The 27,231-nt window shown below is 39.7% G+C and overlaps 1 protein-coding gene across 3 annotated transcripts in view; it reads left to right on the plus strand.

Annotated features, from left to right (window-relative positions):
- The first annotated feature begins 8,496 nt into the window (after positions 1-8,496).
- The window catches only part of GPRIN3 (GPRIN family member 3), an 80,543-nt gene continuing 61,808 nt past the window's right edge, over positions 8,497-27,231 (plus strand). For 2 of the 3 annotated variants that reach the window (XR_009448731.1, XM_059665486.1), the window contains exons 1-2: positions 8,497-8,824; positions 25,494-25,745. The gene's annotated coding sequence lies outside the window, so the exon portion shown is untranslated. The remainder of the gene's footprint in view (positions 8,825-25,493; positions 25,746-27,231) is intronic. The other variant, XM_059665494.1, reaches the window with a different exon arrangement.

A 27,231-nucleotide genomic window follows, 5' to 3' on the forward strand; every position in this document is an offset into this window, starting at 1 on the left:
CCTTCTCCCACACTTCTGATTACACCCACTATTCTTCTTGGAACTAGTAAGGGAAGAGGGAATCAGGGCCTTGTGGGGAAAGGCTGAAGCTTATCATTCCTACAAGCCTTGAAATTCATATCCATGCCAATCAGTGTCACTAAGACAAGGAAGGGTGACTATCCTCCTCTTTAAAACAAAAGACTTCAGATTTATCATCTATGGCCACTCTGCTTCTTTAAGGTTTTCCTAACTTGGGGGGTAGGAGGACAGATATAGGATAAATAAAAATATAAAATGAATATGATAAATAATTTAAAAATAAAATGAATTTAAATAACAAATTCAGGAAATGGCCCTTTTTCAAACCCAATGTACTACAAAGCTTTATTAGTCATAGTCACTGGCTGCTCTAGCACCCCCCGACCCCCCAAATCTTGGTAGCCCAGAGTAGTTAACTGTACTTTGTGCTTATACAAAGTCCAAAGTAAACGTTCCTAGTCAATTATCAGTCTTCCATATGGTTAGTCAGAGAATAGCCCTTGGAATCCTCCATGAGATAGAAAAACAGAAAGACAGGAGAATCCCACAGAACATTTATGTGAGTAAGTCTGAAAGTCATCCATAGCATTTCCACCACATTCCAGTAGGCCAAACTCTTTCATATGGCTGCATAGCCCTAAATGCAAGGAATTCTGGGAAATACACTATAGCTATGGAACTAGGAACTACAGTAAACAGCTTTGGTAAATAGAAAGGTTTGATGTAAGCTGGCCTCTGCCCACTTCTACCAAGTCATTTCCTGTTATTCTTCCTCTCATTTCAGGTGCTTCAGCTATTTTGGCCTCCTTGCTGGTCATTAAACATACCAAGCCAGGGTTCTGCCACAGGGCCTTTGTACATGCTGTTCTTAGGATCTGAAATGCTGTTCCCCACTCCATATGGCTTCTCACCTAACTTCATTCTGTTCAAAACCACCTCTTCAGTGAGAATTCCTCTGACAACTGCCCCACCCCGCATCTAAAGTAGGACCCTATCATTCTCTAGTTCCTGAACCTGCTCCCTTCCTTTATGACATTCATCACTATCTGACCCTATACCATAAATTTATTTGTTCATTCAATTTTTATCTTTTTTTCCCCCACTAGAGTGTAAAAGGTCAGGGACTTTTTTTGTCTCTTAATCGTTGTATTTGCAGCACCAAAACATTACCTGATACATAATAAAACACTCAATAATCATTTATTGAATGAACTATGTCTCTTAATAAGGACTTCCAACAGGTAAATAGTGCAAAGGCTCTATTTTCTAATGACCTAATCTTGAGCACAGCCTAGGTTACCTCTCTCTCAAATATCTCCTGTTCTTTTCGCTTTTTCATCCCACTAATTCCTATACATTTTACGTTTCATCTTCTTTTCCAAAACTCCAGCTGCCTTGTGCTCTACAGTTGCTCATGCATAGCTCATGCCTATATGGAAATCAACTGTTTATTCATCTGTCTTCCCCACAGGACCATGGACTCCTTCTGCGCAGGGCTATGTATTATTCAACTTTGTGTCCTCATTGCCTGGTATGGTATCTGGCATATGGTAGACTCATAATAAAAGTCTGCTAGTCAAAACTATTCAATGATTTTGAAGATGACTTATTTTTACAGCAGGAAAATTTACCCAGAAAAAAAACGTAATACATTTTAGTAATAATTTGGCAAAGCATTATTTCTTCCAAATTATTCTGAATTGTAGGAATGCAAACAAAATTATTCCTTGGATCATGTATAATTAATTCAATGGTTATTAGAGCTGGATTATTTGTTTTAAATAAGTCATTATGATACAGTACACTTATAATAGTTAAGTGTTATATATGTATATTGCGACACATCAAGATTCCTTGAATAATTGATATACACATTTACATCACTTTATAGACTTTACTCATTTTATAGAATTTACAGAATAGTCTTATTTTAAATGATTATAGTGATTTTAGTGTTTGTTAGTTTTTAACTCTGAATTATTTTGTTGTTGAATTCATGCTCAGAGAAGCTAGACCTCATTGCCATAGGGAAAGAAATCCACTTCACACTGATATGCTTTCTTATATAACTTCTAGGAATGTCTCACAGAGAATCATGGAGATTCCTTATAGTAAGTGTATAATTAGGGAGACAAGTTACTCCTGGAAATAACAAATGCAAACAATTATCTATTCAGTGATTAGGAAAATCAAGTATTTTTTTTTTAACTAGAGAAGTCTATTTTTTCCATTCATCCTTCATGGGTATAAAAGAGTTCCATAAATCTGGCAGCACCTAGACAAATGTAATCTTGTCAGTGACATCGTCAATCTACAAAAACTAAAATATTTTATCTATGTGTCCATACTTTAGGAATCCCCTAACTGTAGTTGTTTAAATTATGTCACCAGAAAAAGAGCTCCATCTCTTCTCCACCTGCCAGCTCTGCCTTCGTTTCCTTTGTCTTCACGTCTTCCTCCAAGTGGTCCCCATCAGCAGTTCCAGTTTTACATTTTACTAAGTGGAGGACCCCATCTTCCCCAAGAGTTCCAGCCATAGTGTGGGTGTTACTTCCAACAGGAACCAATCACTGTGGCCAGGGACTAGTGGTTCTCCTATTGCTTTGTCTTAGATCACACATTCACCCCTGAGTCAGGGTCAGCCCCACTTAATCACATGGTCTGAGGTGTGGCTCCTCAGTGGAAAATTGAGATGCAGTCATCAACTAGGGAAGATGGAAGCCGAGAAGACAGAAACACCAGCTGCCTTCCTTACATGACTACTTGTGTGTCTTTACTTTCCTGTATCCTTTACACACATCCTAAATAGCTGAGGCCAACTGAGTACATTTTTTGCTCCTCATAGCCTAAAAATTTCTAGCAAAAAGGATCATTTAAAAAATTCCTGTGTGAAATAGATTTTCTACATTCATGATATACAACTTTTAAATAGAAGGCAATGGTTATCTACAAGTGTAGGTAGCTAAATGGCCAAATGTAACCTTAATGTGAGTCTTCACTCTTTCTATACTGATTCTCCATGAAAAGAGATGATCCTAGAGCCTATCTTTCTTCTCTTCTTCTTCATTCCACCCAACATTGCATACCTATGAAGACAGCGTAGATACAACCACCATTTTCAGAGCCTAAAGCAAATTAGGACTCCTCCATTCTCGTAAAGTGAGTTGAATATCTTTTATTATAAAATAATCACTCCATCTTCTCTCACTCTAATTAAATCTAGTTATATATTTTAAAATGCTTAGACAACAACTGGAGCAGAGTAAGTCCTTTAAAAAATTGAGTTTGCCTACATTCTACAAATGTTAACAAGGAAGGGGCAATGTTTCAAGTTTGATATTAGAAAATAATATCATACAAAGACTTGGTTCTCATGGAACTCAGAGTTCATTAAAGGAGACAAATAAATGAAAACAGCAATTATGGCATAGCGTTTTAACTATAACAAAGATCAATACCAAATATTGATGCATCCCAGAGGAAGAAGTAATTCAGTATGGGAATGGGTCCTGTGGGCAAGGATTCCTGGAGGAAGTGATAGCTAAACTGGATTTTGCCAGATGAATAGGAATTTTATAAGTGGCTATAAGGAAAGGGCATTTTAGGCGAAAGATGGATGGCTCACATAAAAGCAAAGCCATGGTGTTGTGGAACAATATATTAGTGTGTTATAGACATTATTATTGTAAGAATGGGAAATGTGAATTTAGGGAGTAACAAGAGATGGCATGAGTAGGAGAAGCAGTAAACTGAGGGTCTCTTATCCAATCAATTGAACAAGCCAACTTTAGAAGTATTTCAGATGGGAAGAATCTAAGTGTTTGACATTAGGGCATTGATTAAGTACCTACAGAATATAAATATGACAAAATAATGATGCTACAGAAGATTATGTAGTGTGAGGAAAAGGGGAGGGGAGGAGGAAAGGAGGATGGGGAAAAAGAAGAAAGAAAGAAAAGAGGCAGGGAAGGAGAGAGGGAGAGAGAAGAGGAGGGAGGGAAAGTACATAGAAACCTAATATGGCTTGCTATGGTCTTCCAGAAATCCAGATACAGTCAGAAAACATCAAAATGGAACCTTAATGTGAGTCTTCACTCTTTCTATACTGATTCTCCATGAAAAGAGATGATTCTAGAGCCTACCTTTCTTCTCTCTTCTTAATAGAAGCTCAGTCTTGATTGGGGCACCAGGATGTCTAGCATAGAAAGATCATGGCAAGTCCATTCCTCCTTGCTAGGTGCTCACATTCACAGCCTCCCTGAGTGATTTGGTGACCAAATTCTGGCCAATGACTTGGAAGTAGGAGAGTGAGTTCTGGGAAATGTTTTTTCTTTCATGAACAAAAAAAAATAGAGATTCCCTTTTCCGCTGGAATTCTTTTCTTCCTATTGTAGAGGATAAACAAACAAACACCTTTTTCCCCTCTACCTTCCTAGGTTATTGACCAGGGCATAACAAATTAGGCAAAAGACAAGATAACGAGAGAAAAGGAAACAGAGTTTATTAACATGAGCAGCCTACATAGATGCAGGAGAAACTAAGTAATGAGTAACTCAAAAGGGTGGTCAGAATTTGGGCTTATATAGCATCTTAACAAGGAACAGTAAACTCGTAGAGGAGTGATAAGATGAAGGGAAAGAGGTATAGGCTTTCTGGGGTGGCAAATTGTGGGAAGGGGGACCTACTGGAAGACATGGGCTATTTGAACAAGATTTCTTTCTAGACCCATATTCGTTTCCACCTTCCCCGGAAGAGAGGATTATGGCTGTCCTCGTTTCTCAGAAGTTCCTGCTTTTAGTCAGATAAGGGAAGCTCTAAGAAGGCGTCTTTCTGCATCTGTTAAATCTCATTTGCTTCCATCTCAGAATAATCATGATGCCAAGGTGGCATATTTTGGGATGGCTTATTCGGACTTCCTATACTGTCTTGAATGTGGTTTGTAAGGGTGTGATTTTTAGAGAGATGGCCACCATCTTGTAACTATGCCCGGATTGTCTATTTAGAGTCCAGTATTGGGCAGAACGCAGGGATATAAAAGAAACAGAAGTTATGGTTTCTGAGTCCAAAAGTCCTATAATACAGAGTGTCACACAACGAAATAATTGGAGAACAATTACAAAAAAAACACTTACTCAGTGCCAACTAACGTAGAACTGAGAGCAGCCCTCCAGAATCTCCTATTGGTAACTCCATGCTGCCACTGCTTCTTGCCAATGCAGCTAAACTGGTGAAGTTTTCAGAAAAGATGTGACATTTAGAGCAGATTCTAGTCTCAAATTCTTATCTTTTTAAAATACACTCTTGCCCTTGTTTAAACAAGACTTCACTCAGAAAGGAAACTATCAAAAAGGCATTGGATTTTAGTCTTGGTAAAGGCCCTTAACAGCTGTAGGACATAGTGGTGGTCATTTAAACACCTGGCATTTTGGTTCCTGATTTGTAAATTGGGGATAATGGTTCATTCAACAAATATTTACTGAGCACTTAACAAGTGCTGGGCACTGCTTTAGGCAATTGAACAAAAGAGACAAAGTCCCTGTCCTTATAGTAGACATACAATAAACATATAGCCTATCAAAAAGTAGTAGTAAGTCCAGTGGGGAAAATGTAAAGTGGGATAAGGAAGATAGAAGGAATAGCAGGTAAGTGGGGAGGAGATCTGCTCTTTTACAAGAACGCAGTGGTCAAGACAATCTCTTTGCGAAGTGCCTTGTACTTCCTTCCCCGTGTATTTGCACTTGCCTGCTTGTCTGGCGGCAGAAGGGAGGAAGTCAAATGATTGAAAATATGTAGAATGCGCTTGTTAAATTACTCACCACTATGTGAACCTAAGGTATCATCGTTATTTTATTGAGGATTAAGTCTAAATTCCTTAGCTTGACATTTCTTAGCTTGACATAACATGACCTTTCAACCTATCTTTCCAGTTTTATCCCCACTCCCCCAGATAAATGTAACTTCCAAATAAAATTTTCACTTTATATAATTCACTTGGCAATAAATCAGGTACCATCCCATGTCGCTTCTCCTATTGTTTCTTTTTCAGTCCTGCATGATTTCATTTTTTCACAAATCCTGTGTCCCCCATGAAAGGATAAACTTCTGTATGAGAGTCCATAAGTACCTTGAGCATCAAGGCTGTTTAATAATATTTATTGATTTTGTTTGACACACTGGTTTAGGTTTATCATCACTTTGGAAACTCCCACTCTGGAAATTGGTGATATAATCAATTTTGCGTGAATTTTGAATTGCCTTACTTATCATGGAGCAGTGTAATCCTTGAGAAGCAAGTTTTGAAAAATTATGTAATATTGCTAACAAACACCTTTAACTGTGGTTAGGACTTCCCTAAGGATTACCTCAGTGTCATTTAGACCAATAAGTAGCTCTCAATCCCATGTGCCCTTTTCAGGACTATAATCCCATGCATCCTGATGGCCTTTTCATGACCTAGGGAGTGTTTCTTGTCAGTGTACATTTGTTGTTACCTCTTGAATGACGGTCAAGTAAATTTTTCCATTAAAATAACTTTCCAGAAGTCTGAGAAATCAAGCAGAAGAGAAGAATAAGTAAGGCACAGTAGAAATTATAGGATAAATCTAAGAGAGGTTTTAGAAAGCATAATAATGACCTTCCAAAAATAGCCATATCCTAATCACTGGGACTTATGGAAATGAGATGATAAAAACAGAGGTTAGAGTGATGTGGTCACAAGCCAAGGAGTGCAGGCTCCCTCTAGAAGCTGGGAAGAAACACACACACACACACACACACACACACACACACGCACATGCACACGCACAAATAAGGAAAAAACAGATTCTTCCCTCAGAAGGAATGCATGGCCTTGCTGACTCTGATTTTAGTCCTGTAAGACATATTTTCAGGATTTGAAACTCCAGAATAGTAAGATAATAAATTTATGTTGCATTAAGCCACTAGATTTGTGGTAATTTGTTACAGCATCAGTAGGAAATAAATACAGTGGTAAAATAAAAACAGCCCTGAACTAGAGACCTGTCACAACCTGGCCTCTGCTGCATGCATATTAATTGTGTAATCTCAGGAAAATCACTACTTCAGTTTCCTTTCCTGTAAAGTGAAATTAGACCTGCCTTACAGTGTTGTTATGAAGTTATCATTATTCATGTGAGCACTTTGTAAAGTGTTTTGTGTTGTACAAATGTTAGGTTTACTTTGACTTAAGGTTTTCTTAATGAGGACAAGAACAGGAATGAGGACATTTGTCTTTAATGTATTAATACCTTAAAATTTACACTCTAACCTCTCCTGTAACAAACATGCTGTTTTCCAAGTGGCCTACTGCAGGGATGGACATCCAGCACACTTGTCTCAGCCTTCCCCCCATCAACCAAAGTGAACATGGCTAATTGGTTGCAGAATCCTTTGCCCAGGAGTCAAGACACAGCCTTGGAGTCCTTCTTAACCCACCTGCAGGTGGTTGCTATCAATCAACTAGAGCTGGCAGGCAAGAAGAAACTTAGAAAGTTTGGTCCTGTGGCCAACAGCATGGACATCACCTGTGAGCTCATTGGAAATGCAGATCCTCAGGCCCGTCCTGGAGCCACTGAATCAGAATCTGCATCTTGACAAGATCTCTGGGTGTGCATGGTGTACTAGTTGAGAGGATATACCTTGGGGCAGTTTGAACTCCAGCTGTACAAGTTACTATTGTGTGACCTCAAGCAGTGTCTAAAGCATCAAAGCCTGTTTTCTCATCAATAAATGGAGAATAATACCCACCACGATGGTTTGTTATGAGAATTAGAGAGGCTGCACATGTAAGGCATCTTGCACAGTGCCTGCCAACAAATGCTCAGTTAATAATAGTTCTTTTCATTGTACCATTTTGCACCATCTACAGCTGCTAGCCAGACTACACATCCATTCAGCATTGCTTGAGCCTCTCAACAGGGCGGATTTCCAAAGCCATCCACGCCCACAGAGGCAGGAGGAGTGTGGGGAAGGGGACAGAAACACGGTCAGCAATGCCATCCCCAAGTACCCAGGATCCTGTACATTTTGCAACACGTATCAAATGCCAGGTGGTCTCCTTGCTTTCAGATCTTCGCTGCCCATGGCTTTATTAGAAACCTGCTAGAGTCTCTAGACAGCCATGGAGTCTGGTGACCTGTGGGAGAGAGCAAGGGCCAAAATTCCTGCTGAGTCGCTCTGGGTCCATGCCTCTATCTTAATTTCCTTCTGAACTTTCCGTCTGCCTCCGGTTTCCATGCAGCAGAGCCTTAACCAGCCAGCCCCCAGGGCGCGCAGCTGCAGCGGCTGTGGCAGCCCCTTCCTGGGGTCCGGAGAGGGCTGGGAGGGGGTGCGGTGGGGCGGAGCTCGGGGTCCTGCTGTTGCCGCCTTGGCCGCTGCCTGCAACGCTGCCGCCCCTGGCTCGGATGCTCAGGCCCCGCTGCACTGCCCTGCGAGGACAGACGGGTGCTCCCCGGGCCTGACGGATGAGCGGCCCGGGCCCTGGACTCCCACCTCCGATTTGGCTCTGTGCCGGGTGGTGGCGACTGCAGCCTGGCGGTGGGGGCGGCCCCGCGGTCTCCGCCGGCTTCTGCGCGCCGCCTCTGCTCTTTGCATAGTAATTTCAGTTCCTGCGAGCACTCTGCTCGCTCCGCTCCCGGAACAGGTCTCAGAAGAACCGCCGCTCCGAGCACACGGGAGCCATCCCCGTGGCGCCGAGAGCCGCTGCTTGGGATATGCGACGGGAGCCCCCACCACAGCCGAGGCAGTGGGCCAGCCGCGCTGAGAAGAGCCAGGCGAGAGGCAGGTAGACGACCGACCCGGGCCGCGGGAGGAGACGCCCCCCACCCTGCACCCCCTCTGCCCAGTGCCCAACCCCGGGGGACCGGAGCGGAGGTGTGCTTGGCACTGATGGGGGGTTGATTCGGTCCCACATTGCCCTGGTGATCTTTTGCCTGTTGCTCTCGTCCCCATCCCGTTCTGCGCTCCGGGAGGGTCTGTCTTTCTCCCAGGTGATGAATTTCTCTGCAAGGTCATTGCTCCCTTAGGCTCTGACTCTGAAGGTAAATGGGAAAAGACGCTGCAGTTCTTGTTCTTGGGCGGGGGGATTTATAATCAATGGGTCTGCACACTGTGAATATCCCAATACGTAGATGTGGGGTGTGTGTGTGTGTGTGTGTGTGTGTGTGTGTGTGTGTGCAAATACTACACTGACATGTTTCTTATTTTCCTGTGCTTATTCTCTTTAAGGTCAAAACACTGTTGTTGTACATAAAATATATGCGTTTATGTGTGTGTATACAGACACCTTTACATATATATTGTCTTTCTTGAGATAGGCTGAGAGAGAAGACGAAGGGCGAGCAGAGGTTGATAAAAGGGAAATCACTGTAGAGACCTGTTCAGTGTCTAGAGGTGAACTTTGGAACCAGATTAAATCAGGGTAGAGACGAGAGGCTATAAATGGCTCTTTGGAGATGGATTTTAGAAAAGAGCTAAAGAACAACTGTCAACAGTACACACAACACATCTTCATGTTATCCAGGCAGATCTGAAAGATACAGGCAAATTTCAGACTCAACAATGGGCAGTGAAAGGGGAGCGGGGAAAGAGGGTACTTAGACACTGGAAAGTGAATTTGGGGTGGTGGGAAGGCAGCAAGTCCCTGGCAGGTTTAAAGGGCCTTCTGGAGGGGCACTGGGAGAAATCTCTGCTCCGAATGGAGGCAGGTGGTCAAGGTGAAGCTGATGTGAATGTCCAGCAAGCAGCAGAGGCGGTGGGGAAAGGGCAAGCGAGGGTTTGGAGGAGGAGGGGAGAACCGAAGCTCAGAGAGTCACCTAGAAGCAACCACCATGTATCAAGGCATCTCTTTCTTCGTATTAAATCAATACCTTGGATATGGTCCATCTAAAAATTTTTCACAAGACATTAAAGATCCATTGGTCCATGTTTGCATTTTGTTTTTGCAAGGAATCTGGGTCATGGTAGGACTGGAAGTAACTGAAGTGTTTACAACACCAGCAAGATTTGGAGAGAGAGAGTTGATTAAGGCTTAGCTTCATGAAATATTTACACATCTCTTACGTGGGCTTTTGTTTGCTCTTGCTGGTGCTGCTGCATATTTTACTGTGATCATGATTTGAGTGTACTTCTCCCAATGTGCTTATTTTCCAGTTATAAACTATTGTTTCTTTCCCATTGTGTTCGCCATTGGCCTGCCCTGAGTAACAACTGTGGGAATAAAGATACATGAGTCACAGCATAGAGGCAAAAAATATTTTCTGTTGCTATCTGCAAATGGCAATAGTTTGTATTATAGAATGTTCTTTTGCAGTAGAATCATGAAGAAATATGTTTTTAAGGGTTTGTGGGTTTTTAGTAGGGGGAATAGGTTGTTGATTCATAAACAGAAAAATAAGTAGTAAGTGCCATTGCAAATCTAGATGTTATTTCATTGGAATTTATTTTGGAAACAGTGCGGAGGAAGTCGTAGAGACCCATGTAGAGTGTGTTGTGGTGTGGTGAGGCTTTACCTAATCACTAACTAGCCTTTCATGAAAATGACAAGGACAGAAATCTGAGGTGCATAGCCTCCTATGGAGGATTGAAGTGGAGGATTGAAGCAAGATATGAATCAGATCAATCTGTGCCAGAGGTCAGGTGGGTTCCAACTCGCTGCTTTTAAAACTTGGGTATTTTTTCATTGCCTCAGTATACTTACCCATTACATTTAATTATTTGTCCCTGCAACATTTCTTTGATTGTGCCTCAAATATACATGAAAGAATATATTAGATACAGCTCTCCTTCACTGTATGGATTTTCAGTCATAAAACCTGCAGCTTATCGGGAATATCGTTCATGGAATCACAAAGTCATAAAAAGATTGGCCTCAGAGAGTCCAGACATGCAATTCCAGTCCCAGCTCACACTTGCACTCGTTCAGTGGCCGCTGTTTCTACTCTTAATATGCTCATTCATTGATTCAGTCATGCATTCAGCATACATTTCTCCTGAACTAAACAGGGTCCTGAATTGTGGGATTGAAGCGTGAACGAGACACAGCCTCAGCCAGCAAGCCTCGGGAGAGAGGGGGTAAAGCGAGTTAAGTGCTATGTCAGGGCGAGCACAGGGTGCTTGGGAGCAGGCTGTGGAGGTGGAGAGGACAAGGACAGTTCCCAAGGACCTGAAGAATAAGAGGAACTAGTCTGGTAAAGAGGAGGGAGAAGGGCAGTCCTGGTACAGTGACCCAATATGTAGACCCCCAGGAAGCACAGGTAGCTCTAGGTCAGTGGTTTTCAACCTTCTGGCCCTTTAAATACAGCTCCTCATGTTGTGACCCAACCATAAAATTATTTTCGTTGCTACTTCATAACTGTGATGTTGCTACTGTTATGAATCGTAATGGAAATATCTGATATGCAGGATGGTCTTAGGCGACCCCTGTGAAAGGGTCGTTCAACCACCAAAGGCGTCGCGACCCACAGGTTGAGAACCGCTTCTCTAGGTAGTTGAAAAGCTGTGAGAAGGTAAAGACAGGAAGACGCAGATAGAGAAGGGAGCACATCATCTTCAGGGTGAAGTCTAGAAGAGCCGCTAACTCATCTGTTCAGTCCATCATTTGATCTGGAGAAGTTAGGTAAATGCATTCATATCAAGGCTCTCTGTTGTTCACATTACCCAAGTTTATATGCTTCAAATATCTAGAAACTATATTTACCTTAATTTATAAAAGTCTGATTAAAAGGGAGATGTGTCCTTAAGAAAATCACAATTTTCTCTGCCTCAAATTCTTCATCAATAAAATGTCTACTACCTACTTTGCATACTGTGAAAATGAAAAAGAATGAGAGAATGGAGCTTTGATTTTTATAGAAGTGAGTTTTATAGAAATCCAGGGAATCTTATTTTTATAACAACAGTGCTCAGGGCAAAAGGATAAAAAAGTATCTGTATGTTCCAAGCATTTCACTGTCCCAGATGATTCCAAAAGAGAAACTGAATGGACAAAAATGTAACTTAGGAACACAGGCAAAAGAAAGCCCAAAGGCCACATGCAATTTAAAGTTATTCTTTTAAAGTGAGGGAAACATATACAGTGCTCCCATAGTAATCAATAAGTGCCCTTCTAGAAATAGTCACAACCCATTGTGAAGTCAGTTTACTGTGTATGATAGCATTTTATTTTCAAAACATAAAGTAAAACAGAATAGAAGGATAAAGTTCATTGAACGTTTAAATTAAATATACGGTGGGGCCTTGACACGAGTTTAATTCGTTCGGTGACGGAGCTCGTAACTCAAATTACTCGTATGTCAAATCAAAAAGTGAACGAGTGAGACACGTGATGCTGGGCTGATGTTGTGGCATTCACTGTGACGTTCGCTGCGCCAACTAGCGGTGGGATATCTGAAGCTGGCTCATGACCCGAATTTTAGCTCGCAACTCAAAGCAAAAAATCGGCCGAGAGACGGCTCGTATCTGGAAAAACTCGTTAGTCGGGACACTCGTAAGTCAAGGCCCCACTGTATATTTATATGTATGAACACACTAGACCATGATGCAAAAATGTGTATCTTATTATGCATCATGTTCCAAAAAAATCTAAAAGCTACTGCTTTCAGTGGATTAAAAAACAGATGCTTCCAGTTTGCAAGACCCCAAGAGTCAACTAGAAGATTGGACACATAAGCATTTATACAAAATTCTGAATAGTAGAATTGTTGGGAGAAAGGCAAGACATTATGACTTACCAGTAGATTCATGGCAATAAAGTTAGAGACTGAGAACCTTGGGGACTGAATTAGTCTAGAGAGCTTCAAGGAGGAGGTAGAACTTGAGCTAGTTTATAGAAGATGGACAGATCTGGGTGGGCAGTGAGGAAGAGTTGATGATATAGAAGAAGGAAGTAAAGAATGAGGTGGCATAATGTGAGGCTTGTTTAAGAATCATCTAGGGCCATGGCCAGGTAGTTCAGTTGGTTAGAGAGTTGTCTGGATACACCAACATTGCAGGTTTGATTTCTGGTTAGGGCACATAGAAGAATCAAGCAATGAATGCGTAAATAAGAGGAACAACAAATCAATGTCTCTCTCTAAAAATTTTTAAAAAATCATTTAGAAAATAAAAAATGAATATCAAATTATGGGGAGAGAATTGCAGCAGAATTTTTATTCAGACTAAAATATTACTCAAGAGTTGCTATTTATTTTATATCTAAGATTTCTATTCCTAATACATCTACTCTAAGAAAATCTGGACAGAATGGCCATAACATCATAAATCTGTCATTTCCTGCCATTTTTTTTATTTCTTTCACAATAATTTCCAGGCTTGGCCTGTTTCAGCTGAATTTAACGGTTGAACTATTGAAATTATGTGATGCACCATATTGTAGCATGATTAGTTCATTTCTTAAAACACAAGTACAATCTTTAGCACAGGGGGCAAGGGTGATCGAGTTTTACACTGAGTGAATCCTTCAACAAGTCTCCTTTTTTGTGTGAAAGCCATTATTTTAAATTTTAAACCTTAAGGTTTGAACCATGTTTTTAAACAAAAGTTAATATTTTTTTTTTGCAATTCAACTGAGCATGGTTTTCTTTTTTTTAATTTAAATTCTTTATTGTTTAAAGTATTACATACGCCTCCTTTTTCCCCCATTGACCTCTCCCTGGCTGATCTCCCCTCCCCCACCCAACTGTCTGTGTCCATGGGTTATGCTTATATGCATGCATACAAGTCCTTTGGTTGATCTCTTCCCCCGATTTTCCCCTGCTTCCCTCTGAAGTTGGATGGTCTATTCGATGCTTCTCTGTCTCTGGATCTATTTTTGTTCATCAGTTTATGTTGTTCATTATATTCCACAAAAGAGTGAGATCATGTGATATTTATCTTTCTCCAATTGGCTTATTTCGCTTAGCATAATGCTCTCCAGGCCCACCCATGCTGTTGCAAATGGTAGGAGTTCCTTCTTTTTTACAGCAGCATAGTATTCCATTGTGTAGATGTACCAAAGTTTTTAATCCACTCATCTGCTGATGGGCACTTAGGCTGTTTCCACATCTTAGCTATGGTGAATTGTGTGGCTATGAACATAAGGGTGCATATATCCTTTCTGATTGGTGTTTTTAGTTTCTTGGGATATATTTCTAGAAGTGGTATCTCTGGGTCAAATGAAAGTTCCATTTTTAATTTTTTGAGGAAACTCCATACTGTTCTCCACAGTGGCTGCATTCCCACCAGCAGTGCACGAGGGTTCCTTTTTCTCCGCATCCTCGCCAGCATTTGTCATTTTTCAATTTGTTGATGGAATCTCCTTTTTTGAGTGTCTCTCGGGTGAAAAGCCCAGTGCTAGGTACTCACTGCCTTCTTAAGATGAACTAGACCATTCGTACCCATAATAACAAAAGGAGCCCCGGATTCTGTTGAATGTTCTCTTTTGGGTTGTTTGTGGTACTTGTCCATCATTTTAGTTAAGGACAAACGGTCCCGACTTTCAATGATTTGACTTACGATTTTTCTACTTTATGATGGTGCAAAAGCCAGACGCATTCGGTAGAAACCATACTGCGAATTTTGATCATTTCTTCGACACCTATTGCACAGTTTGATGCTCTCTCAAGATGCTGGGCAGTGGCAGTGAGCTCGGCTCCCAGATCACAAGGGTAAACTACGGATACTCTACAGTGGATTCATTGTGTATCAGTGGTTCTCAACCTGTGGGTCGCGACCCCTTTGGCGGTCAAACGACCCTTTCACAGGGGTCGCCTAAATACATCCTGCATATCAGATATTTACACTATGATTCATAACAGTAGCAAAATTACAGTTATGAAGTAGCAACGAAAATAATTTTATGGTTGGGGGTCCCCACAACATGAGGAACTGTATTAAAGGGTCTAGGCATTAGGAAGATTGAGAACTGCTGTGTTAGAGGATTTTGCCCAACTGTAAGCTAATGTAAGTGTTCTGAGCATGTTGAAGGTAGGCTGGGCTAAGCTATGATGTCTCATGGTAAGGTATATTAAATGCATTTTCAACTTGTGATATTTTCAGCTTACTGTGGGTTTATCTGAACATAACCCCACCTTAAATAGAGCAACATGTGTGTTTAAATAAGTGTGCATACATTTTTAGAGATTAACATCAGTTTTTTGCTATAGCCTAATAGATATTTTGAGGAGACTAAATCAGAGAAGGAAGGCTTTACCTGTGTTTTTGAAAACCTTTGTTGAGCATCTTTCAGTGCTTCTGTCTCTCCTATGAAATAAAATGTTATGATATTTATATCCTTTTAAATAAAGCTATACCTTTACTGAAAAACAGTGCCAGTTAAAGTAGAAACTCATATGCTTAAATTAGTTGATTTGGAGTGCAGTCAAATATGGAAATTCACTTTTTTATGAAGATGTCCTAGACTCGTCTTTCATCTTCCTTCTCCACATCTGAATGTTTGGATTAGTGATAATCTAACTTTTTTGCATAAGAATCAAGACTAAAATAATAAAAACATCTTGAGACTGCATTTGAATTGAAAAGACATTTATTACATTTCATGGGGAAAATGCAAATGCTTTACAATTTAGATTACTTACTGTCTTGAATGCCAGTGAGGAAATTTTTCTCAGAGCTTTGGAGCCAGGTGTATTGAAGTTGGCAACACAGTAACAGCTTTCTAACTTTTCTATGTCTGTAATTAGATTGTTGGTTTTATTTTGAAGCTACCAGCATAATTTGGGGCCTGAATTATTATTGCCAAGCAATAATAACTGACCTTCGCTGGAAGGTTAAATGTTATGACCTATTAAATCTAAGTCCAAATCTGGAAAGTGGGGCTTTAAAAAATCTATATTTTGCAATGATCCCAAAAGCATTGCAATAGTCAGGTGTGGATATCACTGTTTAGTCCTGCCTTTATTTACAAGGGAATAAAAAGGTAACAGATGAGTCCCAGGCACGTTAATTAACTTGTCCAAAATAACCGTTAGAGCTGGGGCTAAAATCCAGACCTCTTAGCTGATTATCAGCTCAGGGGAGGAAGAGCAGGGCCTGCAGAGGGGTGGAGCATCTCATGAGTGTTGGGGGAAGGAAATAAAAAAAAAATGTTCATGCAGCCCTTCTTCCAAAACTGAGAGTAAGTGCAGTCCGTCTTTCTAAATGACAGCGCAGTGATCTCTGTCCCCAGGGTCTGATGTGGCAGAAAAACTGTGGGTATCAGCTGTGTGATCTGAGGCAAAGAACTTTCTCGGCTTTACACGCCAGATTCCATTTTAAAATGGTAATTCTTGGATCCTAAACCCAGTGACTACCCAAGTCTCCCCTAGGAAGATTGCTTTAGTAAGTAATCACAGCCTGTGACACTTGCAGAACCAAACAAACCTTGAAAAAAAAAAACAAAAAAAAAACCTCAAGGTGAGACAGTAAAAATCTATAGTCACAGGCGCCTCCAGGGACCTCAATGTCATTGCTAATTCAGTGGACAGCTGGACAGAGTGCCCCGAGCTCCTTAAAAAAATCACATTTGCATCTACTGATTTCTGGGAGAAAGGAGTTGCAGAGAATCTTTTTTTTTTTTTTTAAGCCTGAATTACAAATGGTTCAGCAAAGTGGGAAATCCAGTTGAGGGAGAATCATCAAGATCTTTTCTGTGGGTAGATTCTTGATTGTTTTTTTCAGGATTTGATTTTTAAATAGCCTAAAATTAAAACAACCATTACTATATCTATGAGACACTCTTCTCTTTCTTTATAATGTACAACTTCGGGTAAGTAAAATTCTTGAGGGAGTTTAGTGTTTGTGTTCACTATATTTTCTGAGTAATCAGAGCATCTTTTTTGTTTCAATTCGTGTCATCAATTTTTCTAAAATGTAATAGCCTGTGCCTGTGTGTTTGCCTTAATAAGTATAATATGGCAGATATCATCAGAATTTTGCACTGCCTCCGGGTTTTTATTCTGAATTATGTCTGTGTAGGACAGGGCTGCTGAATGTAATATAGGAATTTTTATTATTTTTCTTCTTTTTTGCCCTGATATGAATATGCTTTCTTATGATACACTTTGTAAAAAAATGTGCTGTTGTTCAAAAGTGCAAAGGACATTTGATTCATTGAGGGTTCCACTTTGTTGACTTTGGTCTTTGCCTTTGCTACTGTGTCATCCCGGAATGCTCATTTCTTTACCCTACTTTCTCAAGCTGCTCCAAACATGGTTTAAAGCTCAATTATTTCAGTAAACCTTCTGAGATTCTTACAAGCTGTTTCCAACTACTGTTTTATATACAGTATGAATTTTTAATTTATACTTAGTTATATTGTTCCCTAAGCATGCCTTTTTTAAAATCCTATAAATTACTTCTCCTGGAAAAAATGCAGGTAAAAATGTAGCAACTAGAATTTTCATGCTAATAAGAATTTTAATCAGAGTGGAGCTTAATAAATGCATGTACATTTTCAATAAATGCATGGACATTTTCCCTGCATCCTTGAATGAGTGAAAATTGCTTATGACAAATGGGTGTGGAGGATTGGTCTTGTTTTCATGTTGAACATATTATGAAAGCAGTCAGAGAACAGAAATCTATCAATGTCAGGTCAGGGGCTAAACTCTGATTAAGGGAGTGAAAAATGCCTGTGCGACCTCCTTTCGCATTGGGGATGATTCCTTGCCTACATGTATATATTCTCAGAGCAGAGGAAGGCTTTGCCATGAGCATCTCAGAGACCTGGTGCACTTTACTTAACCTGCCAGGACCTCAAATTTGAGGATGTAGGTATGAGATCAGAAATTGGAAACTGGCAGTCCGTAAGCCCAGCAAGGACATCATGGTTTGTTTGGCGTGCAGATATTTATTTTTAATTAAGCCAATAGTTAAAAACCCGAATATCTATTATTAAAAGAAATGAAACACCAGCCCATATTCTTTAGGCCGGAGACGAATAACAGTGTGTGCTACCCCTTTATTTCACTACAGTCTCCACTACTCCCTACTGTCTCTCTGACACTGAGGCTTCGTATAAGTCACTTGTACCCAACAGCTTCACTTCCTTGTGTTAGCTACCTAGAACCCATAGGTATTGAGTTCATGAATCAGGGCTAGATGCTTTCTCTGTTCCATTGAGCTCTACAATGCTCTGTGTTCATGAAATTGACCTTACTGTACAAAGCAGAGAGATCATGTACTGAATGTAGTTGACTCCCATAAAGTATGGTGAGAGTCTAAAAATTTCCACCATCAAAATAATTTAGATTCTGTGAAAGGTTAAATGAATACAAACGGAGTTGACCTGTCTATTAGTAAGAGAATGGTGGAATGTTTTGTTTGTTTGCATGCTTGCTTACATGTGGCCAAAAAATAAAATAAATAAAGGCAGGACAGTTTTAACAATAATTATGTATTCTTTAATTTGACCAATGACTACAATTTTACATTGAATTACTTTATGAATTTGTTGTTGTTTTATAAATTTTTAAGTGCACTGTGTCTTTATTTTACGTACAGCTCTTTAGGTATACTAGTACATCAAACTTGCAATAGCCTCCTGAGAACCCAAAGCATACCTCAGCCTTCCAAGTAATGGTGCATGCTATTTGATAGGCCTGGCAGCTGAGACAAACCTGTCAGAAGTAGTATTGATTCGCATCCCAGTTTGTGGCTGTGTCCGTACAGCTGAGAAATGCACATCTAACGAGGGCAGTTGGCTGGGCTTTCAACCCATCACCGAAGCTCATCAGATCCCTGCGCCCCACAGTCCTCCAGCCTACTGTGTGGAATGGTTCAAACCGCCAAAAATGAGGTGACTGGGTCAGGGCCGAGTTACGCATGTTGTGAATCAAGGCAGGTGCCCTTCTGAGAGAACAAGATGGAAAACTCAGGCAGATCTCTAAAGTAGAGAAAAGTCTTAATAGCTCTCTGAAATCTCTCCTTCCTTCTCAACTTCTGCTGCCACTTTCCTTTTCATGCACCCTTCGCTGCACACCACCCCCACATCGTACCACCTACTTTACTTCTAAAAACATCCTCACATCTAATTATTAATCCTAAGGTGTCGCTGCGTCAGCAGCTTCACTCCAAAAAGACAGTACTGAGAACAGTGTCAGCGGAGGCCTACCGAGGACACAGTGCTCCGTCAGCAATGATACCTCCTTCAGAGAGAGTGCATTTAGGAGGTCCAGGTCTTTAAGTCAAGTCACATCACCTGAGATGGATTGATAATATATAAAACACTATAAGTGTTAAAAAGTTCTTTAGGGATAAAGCAAATTTATTTTCTTAGTGATTTTTTTTTTTAAATATGTCTTTATTGATTTTCAGAGAGAGGATGGGAGAGGGAGAGAGAGATAGAAAACATTAATGATGAGAGAATCATTGATCAGCTGCCTCCTGCACGCCCCCTACTGGAGATTGAGCCTGCTACCTGGGCATGTGCCCTGACCAGGAATAGAACCAGTGACTCATGGTTCATAGGTCGGTGCTTAACCACTAAGCCGGATGGGAAAAATAGTTTTTAAGGAGGATAACTAGCACTATGCCAGAGGTATTAATATTCACAGCTTTTCCTAGTTTTAAGTTTATACAATAATGATCTTTTTTTATTTCTTTATTGATTAAGTTCTTAGTGATTTTAAATAACACGCATTTAGTTACACTGAAACTTTCATGCTCTCTTATGAAGACACTGTTCCCCTGTTCCCCTGGGGGTTATTCTGATGTTTAGAATTGTGATGGTGGGTTTCTAAAAGATCGTCCCTCTGGGGTTTGTGGCTTTTGTGAGTGGTGAGTATAATTCTTGTGAAGGGATGATAAAAGTTAACAACCCGAGCTGGATTGAGAGTACATCAGTACTTCTGCTTTGCAAATCAAGGAAGAGCATTCCTCAAAATGGAAGTAGACATTTATTTAGGAGATGAAGTAGAGAATGTGAAAGGTGGTTGGCAGAAGGCCCTGATTTAGGGAAGATGCGTGCTTGGATCATTGACTAAATTTGTACTTTGAGTACTTGCTATACAGGGCTGGGCAAAAGTAGGCTCACAGTTGTGAATACACAAAACACAGAGTTTACTCTTGCACTGTTATTTATTAACTAGAGGCCCAGTGCACAAAAATTCGTGCACTGGAGGAGGGGGGTCCCTCAGCCCAGCCTGCCCCCCTCACAGTCCAGGAGCCCTCAGGGGATGTCCTACTGACAGCTTAGGCCCGTTGCTGGCCCTCCTCGGCCCTCGAAGCCGCAGCGGCTTTGTCAAAGACGTCAGGAAGATGTCCGGCCTATCAGGTCTAATTAGCATATTACCCTTTTATTAGTATAGATTATTGTATTTTTTTTCAGATGAACAACTGTAAACCTACTTTTGCCCCACCCTGTATATGTTTAGACCCTGTACTATGTGCCAGGGACTTAAAGTTGAAAAAAATTATTTGAGAGTCTGAACTCTCCAGTAATTAATTCCCAGACACAGTACTAGGTGTACTTATGAATAAATATGGCACAGTATGGAGTGATGGAATGGGCTCCGTTACTGAATCCTTGGGAATTCCCCTAAGCACCAGACTCCTCTCTCCGTCCCAACCAGGCACCCCTGTACACTTCTCTTCCTTCCTGTAGGCTCAAGCAGTTCAGCGTAATTTCAGTTTCTCTTCACAGCTTCACCACCTGCTCGCCACACCTGGGTTCCTTCCTTCTCAGCTAGGCCACCTTGAAAATGAGAGGAGCCTTTCCCACACTACACTTCCTTAGTGTCATTGATATAAAAACATGGACACATGTATTTTCTACTTTATTCTGCTAAAAACAACTAAGAAACACAGGGTAGTAAAAATGACCAAGATGGGGCAGGTTTCAGATTAAAAAGTCTTCTAAATTTCTGCTGATGGGTCGATCTATTTACTATAAGAAATTCCCATCCCAGACGTATACCAGATCCTCAGTGTAACTTCATCCCTCCTCCTTTTTCTATTCAAGGAAAACATCTACCAGTGCAAGTGAGGTGAATGAGGGTAACGTTATTATAGAAATTACTTTATGATCAAGATTAGCATAATCGATAGAGAAAATGCTCTAAATTACTCTTAATAAATCACTTGTCATTAGTACTTTATCATTGCTCATATATGGTTTGTGACACACTAGTGTATTTGAAGATGGTTTAAAGGCTGCTTTCAGATTATGCTTAGATTCTCAGGGATCACCTCCAACCTTGAGAGATAATCTTGAATCAGATCATTATTGAGTAATGTACCCATTTCAAAGTACTGAAAATACGCAGCTGTTTTCATAGCTGCTCGGAGAAATATTCCAAGCCCTCATGCTATCTTTTCTAAGGTGGTTCTCATCACTTTTTCCTAGTCTTCCTCTCCAGGATTAGGGCCCTCAGAGTTCAAGTGTTAATCCATGTCTCTGGAATGACTGGTGAATGATTGCATCTGTGTATTTATTCCAACTCAGAGGTGAATTTCCTTGCCTTGCTGCCCAGAAGGTAGCAGCACGGGGGAAATATGAGGAAATAACAGAGCTAATGATGAGTAGAAATGAACAAATGACAACCAAACACATGGAGAAAGAGGAAGTAAAGTCAGACAAAGGGGGAACAAGAAATAAAGGAGCCAATCATGGCACTCTGCCATCCGGGTTCTAGGGCACGAGGGAACTCGAATACACTTCTCTTTATCCATCTGCTTTCCATTGTAAGGAAATGGGTAATGGAGAGACTGTAGATCTGCAGAGTTAATGATCTCCACTTTCAAAAACTTCACTCTTTAGACTTCTCTTCCAATGGCTTCATACTAAAACAAGCCATGTCCCTGTTAACCAATCTATGTGGTTTGTGTTATTATTTTCCCCATAGTAGAGATTAGGAAGCACATTAAATAAGTTGGCCAACGTCCCAAACATAGTGATTGTCTAAGCTGTGCAAATTCAGAGTCGGCCAACTTTAAAGGCCACACGCTTCACCATTGTACTATACTACAATATTATTAAAATTAGTGCTATGAAGCCCTGGCTGAGTAGGTTAGAGCATAGACCCTATACACCACGGTTGTGGGTTTGATCCCCAGTCAGTGCACATACAGGAATCAACCAATGAATGCATAAATAAGTGGAACAACAAATTGATGTTTCTCTCTCTCTCTCTTTCTCTCTCTTGCTCTCACTCTTGCTCGCTCTCAAAGTGAATCAATAAATAAAAATTTTAAATTAATACTATGAACACTAGGTCAAAATATGAGGAATAGGCAGGATTTTATAAATCCAAGATTTATCCTGTCTTGGATTTCATATGGTGTTGCTTAAAAACCAAATGTAAAAGTTTCTAATTCAGTGATGTCATTTTTTAAACAAACAGGGTAAGTTCAAGGACAATTTAGGTTAAAACTTTATAAATCATTGTATAGGCAGTGCAATTGAAAACAAAACTTTTTATCAAAAATATCCAGATGATACATATGTTCAGCAAAAAATATTTCTCAAAAAAAAATAACCCAACTACATATCACAAAGTCACGTGCACTTACACATGTGCATACACACATATAACAAGAAAAACCAGGCATGGGTCTGTGTTTAGCCTGTGGACTTTGGACTTAGAAACTATTTATAGAACTACTGTTTCCGGATTGATGTTTTAATCATCGACTTTCATTTACTTATGAAAGTTGAGCAATTCCTTATTATAGCTTGCAGCTAAGTGTCCTAGTTACAAATTGAAGGCTAAATTAAAGGTAATCTATGTGCAGGAGGCCCATTTGAATCACATTCCTTCTTAAAACTGGTTTCTAATAAACTAATGGTAGGAGATGAATAAACTTGGCAGGAGGATGAATATACATAGCTCTGTCCATTTTGAAAATGAAAATCCACTAATTGTTTTTAAAGCCATGACTTCTGCCTTGATTTTTTTCAGTTCCTTGATAAACAGTTGCTTTTATTCTAGAAAAAAAAATGACAAAAGAAGCACTAGTCTTATTTTTTTTAATACATTTTTATTGATTTCAGAGAGGAATGGAGAGGGAGAGGGAGAGAGAACATCAATGATGAGAGAGAATCATTGATCGGTTGCCTCCTGCCCACCTCCCACTGGGGACCAAGCCCACAACCTGGGCATGTGCCCTTGACCAGAATCAAACCCAGGAGTCTTCAGCCCCCAGCTCAACGCTTTATCCACTGAGCCAAACCGGCTAGGGCACTAGTCTTATTACTGGATTCTTGTCATCAATCTGGAATGTCTTTACCTCTTTGTCTTGTTCCACAATCTGAACTCTTTGTTCCAGGGGGTGGTACAGTAGAATTCACTGCTTTTAAAAAATGTAGGAGATTCTCATCAGTGACCTGTGAGATGATTTTAGTATATAGATTTATTTTTTATTTGAATAGTTATGATTTTATTTTAATATAACATAAGTATAAATTTAAAAGTCTACTTAAAAATATTCGTTATGAAAAACATATTACTGGCACATCAAACCTAATTTTACAGATAACATGTCTTAAGATGAGGCTAGCATTTTTAACTAGTACACCAGTTACAGTCAATTGAGTGAAAAATATTAAGAGACGGTTTAGATAAGAAGCACATTAGGCAAAAATCATGAAAGAGGTCACAACCTGTGGAAGTGGCACAGGAAATTGTGTCATTGCCCTAGGCACCTCAGCTTCTCTAGACATGAGATGGTTAGTCCAAAAATCCCTAAGATCAATTCTAGCTCGAATGGTCAAAAATTTTTTAACAGTTCTGCATTTTATTCCTTCTACCTTAGGCCTGTTTTCTGAATTTTAGGTCTCTTCAGCCTTTTCCTAACTTAGAGAGAACCTTCTTAGCTCCCCTTTATCTTCATCACAGCCAAGCATTTATGCATTCATTCATTCATTCACACATGTACTCATGGCACAAGTATCCTATGTTGAACTTATATACCAAGATGAGCATACAGGAAAGATTACAGAGTTTTGTACCTCTGACTTCTGTGTTAAATGAGTATAAATGTCTGTGATTCCCATTGAAGCTAAAGCCCTTGAAAGCCCTGGACTTCTGCCATAATCTTTTCTTTGTACTTCCTGAATGACTAAGAGATCGCCAATGGAAAGTCCCTGCATTGATAAAAACACATTTGAGGCTTATATTACAAATTTAAAACATGTGTGGTACAAATCCTGAATGGGATTATACATGAGAATGGACAAAGGGGTTTCTATGTTTCATAGCTAGAAAGGTCTAATTCTTGGGCCATTTTGAATACAAAGGGGCGGAAATTAGCACTGTCATTATTTTTGAGTAGAGGGTAATGCCTCTGTGGGTCAATTAGAAGTTTTAACAGGTCTGAGTCAAATGGGGAATTTTAACACTTACTGGAATTTTTAAAAATCAATTACATTGAGGGAGGAATTAAATTTCAATGGCCTTTATTGTTTTTTAATGTAATTTACTGCCCACACGTAGTTTAAGTATAACTATTACTATCAATATTTTTTCTTGGGTATTTGTCCTTTAGAAACTGCAAAAATTTTGTAAAGCAACTGAGTGTGGTGAGTAGGAACTGTCACAATCATCTATATAATGTTAATAGGGCTGTTTTGTGCTTGCCAGTAATTCATAAGAATTTTCTATCGCAGTAAAAAGGATATAGCTGTGGTTTCCTGCTGGAGTTTCCATACAATAGTGAGAAAAGCATCAGAGGATGCAGTTGGTTGTGGTTGTTTGCTCACACACTGCTGCTCTTTTCTCTTTTGTAAAAAACAGGAAGCTGAAATGTGTTCTTTACTTAGTTCAATTGATGTTTAATGAGGACTTACCTGTGTGCCACTATGGGAAGATGTAAAGATGAAAAGATACATGCTTGATTTTTAAGACCATAAAATCTTTATATTAAGAAGTCTTAAAGAGGTGTAAGCACTCATGCCAGTATTTATCTATTTTCAATGCACATACATTATGATAAAAATTTATTAACTGAAGTTGTTTTCAAATTTTCAATGTCCATGTTTTTCCATGAGTAGATAGAACTTTCTAAGTGTCACGTTCAAACATATTTTGAAAAAACAGCTAGTCAGCTCAGGGGGTTTTGAGCTCTAGTAATTGCACCAAAATTCAAATTAGTTTGTTAGTTTTTCTCTAATTATGGAGCAGACTCCTAATTTCCCAGCCCACTAGTTATGAGAATTGGGCAAAAGAGCATATTCCAAATCCCTTTCTCAAAAACAAGGTTAAATAAAATGACACACTTAGGCTTAATAAATCAGTACTGTTGCATTTGAGACTATCATAATTTTTTCAAAAAGGAAGCCATGCACACACAAAAATATTTATAACCAAGTACACATTCTGAATGCCAAAGACTTACTATAAGCCACATCAGTTTGGAAAACAGAACCATTATGATTATTTACTATAAGTTTTGAACCTCTCACAATTGTGGGAGCTCTTAAAGAAGTCTATGGAAAGCAGTTGCTTTTGTATCTGATGTTGGGCCTGAAATCATTGTAGGTTAGCAGAGCTGGCAATTGGGAAGAAAAGCTGAATGTGAAATGGAGCTGAGCAGGAACTAATCGGAACCTGCAAGACAAACCAGAGCCTGTGTTGGACTTCTACCTCCTCCAACCCCAGTGACCTGGGAGAACCATAGAAGGAGCTGGCACTATTCACTGGAACACTATTCATGCACCGACCAGAAGCTGGGGATGAGGACCTCTTGGGAGGCAAAGGACCATAGCCTGACTGCCATCTGACATCACCAAGGTGAGCTGGGAGATCAGCACACAGCACCTGTTGCACCACACCACCCCTCTGAGCCTAGTAACGCGGCTCCTTCCCATGCCTTCCATATCTCACACAAATTTCCCTGATGGCAAACTCTAATGAAGAACCATCTAAAGAAGGGAATTCTGGGAATGGGTTTCCCCCTGAGCTAAATTGACACCTAGCACAAAATCACCGCAGAAACTAGCCAATAGAAAGAAATGTCTAAAGTCAGAAAGTCCCTTGTTTTAGAATTCTGCAAGATTCCTTTCTGCCACAGGACTCAGAATCCAGTCTGCCTATTGGTTATGTTTCAGACGTTTTCTTCTATAGATTTAAACAGATTTTCTCCTGTACACAACTTTAAGTTGTCGGTTCACTTCCATTTAAGAACTAAAATTTCATAAGGAATATCTATTTTTGAAAGTTCCAAAATTCATGTCATTTAAGCCACTGAGCTCATCTCTTCAAAATATATATCATCTTTCGATATAAAAATTAATGAGATTAACTCAGCACAGGCATTGGTGGTGTAACGATGAACATATTTTCTGCCAAAATATATTCCAAACTCCATTTTTAGATTTCTGTAGGTGCTACTGAAGGTTCATACAATGTTAGAGAAAAGCAAAAGCTCAGTTAGAAAGCAGCTACCTTCCCAGTGTTTCTTTTATTTATTTATTTTGTTTTGAGACTCTTGCTTATAAGGATGTTTGCGGTGGTCCTGTATGAATTGGTGAGCTTCCATGGGTGGAAGCATTCAACCAGCTGTTGTAACCAGAAGTCCTGCAATGACTGGGAAGTTGGCCAACAGAGCTTCTAAAACTCCTTTCATTTATTCTCTGAGTCTTTGTCAGTGACTCTCAACCTCTTTTTTTTTTTTTTTTTTGCCCCAGCTCATTTGATAAATGATGTTTACAGGAGGGTCCCTCTGTAATTCCAACTTTTTGTCTCTTACCTAAATAGCATATTGAAATGCAGGCGAGTGGCAAAAAACAAACAATTCAATTTTAAAACTGGTCAGAAGAACTGAATAGACATTTTTCCAAAAAAGACATCAGGTGGCCAGAAGGCACATGAAAATGTGTTCAATTGCACTAGTCATAAGAGAAATGCAAATCAAAACCACAATGAGATATCATTTCACGCCTATTAGAATGGCTATTATAAAAAAATGAGAGCTAACAAGTGTTGACAAGGATGTGAAGGGTACCCTGATTGTTGTAAATATAAATTGGTGCTTCTACTATGGAAGTAATATGGAGGTTCTTAAAAAAAAATTTTAATAGAACTACTAGATGATTCAATAAGTCTATTTCTGGGCATTAATCTGAAGGACACAAAAATACTAACTCAAAAAGATACCTGCATTCCCATATTTACTACAGCATGATTTACAATAGCCAAGACATGGAAGCATCCTAAGTGTCTATCGATGTATGAATTAATAAATAAAATGTGGTCTATATATTCGAATATTATTCAG

Source organism: Myotis daubentonii, chromosome 1, assembly GCF_963259705.1.
Source record: "Myotis daubentonii chromosome 1, mMyoDau2.1, whole genome shotgun sequence".
Classification (NCBI taxonomy): domain Eukaryota; kingdom Metazoa; phylum Chordata; class Mammalia; order Chiroptera; family Vespertilionidae; genus Myotis; species Myotis daubentonii.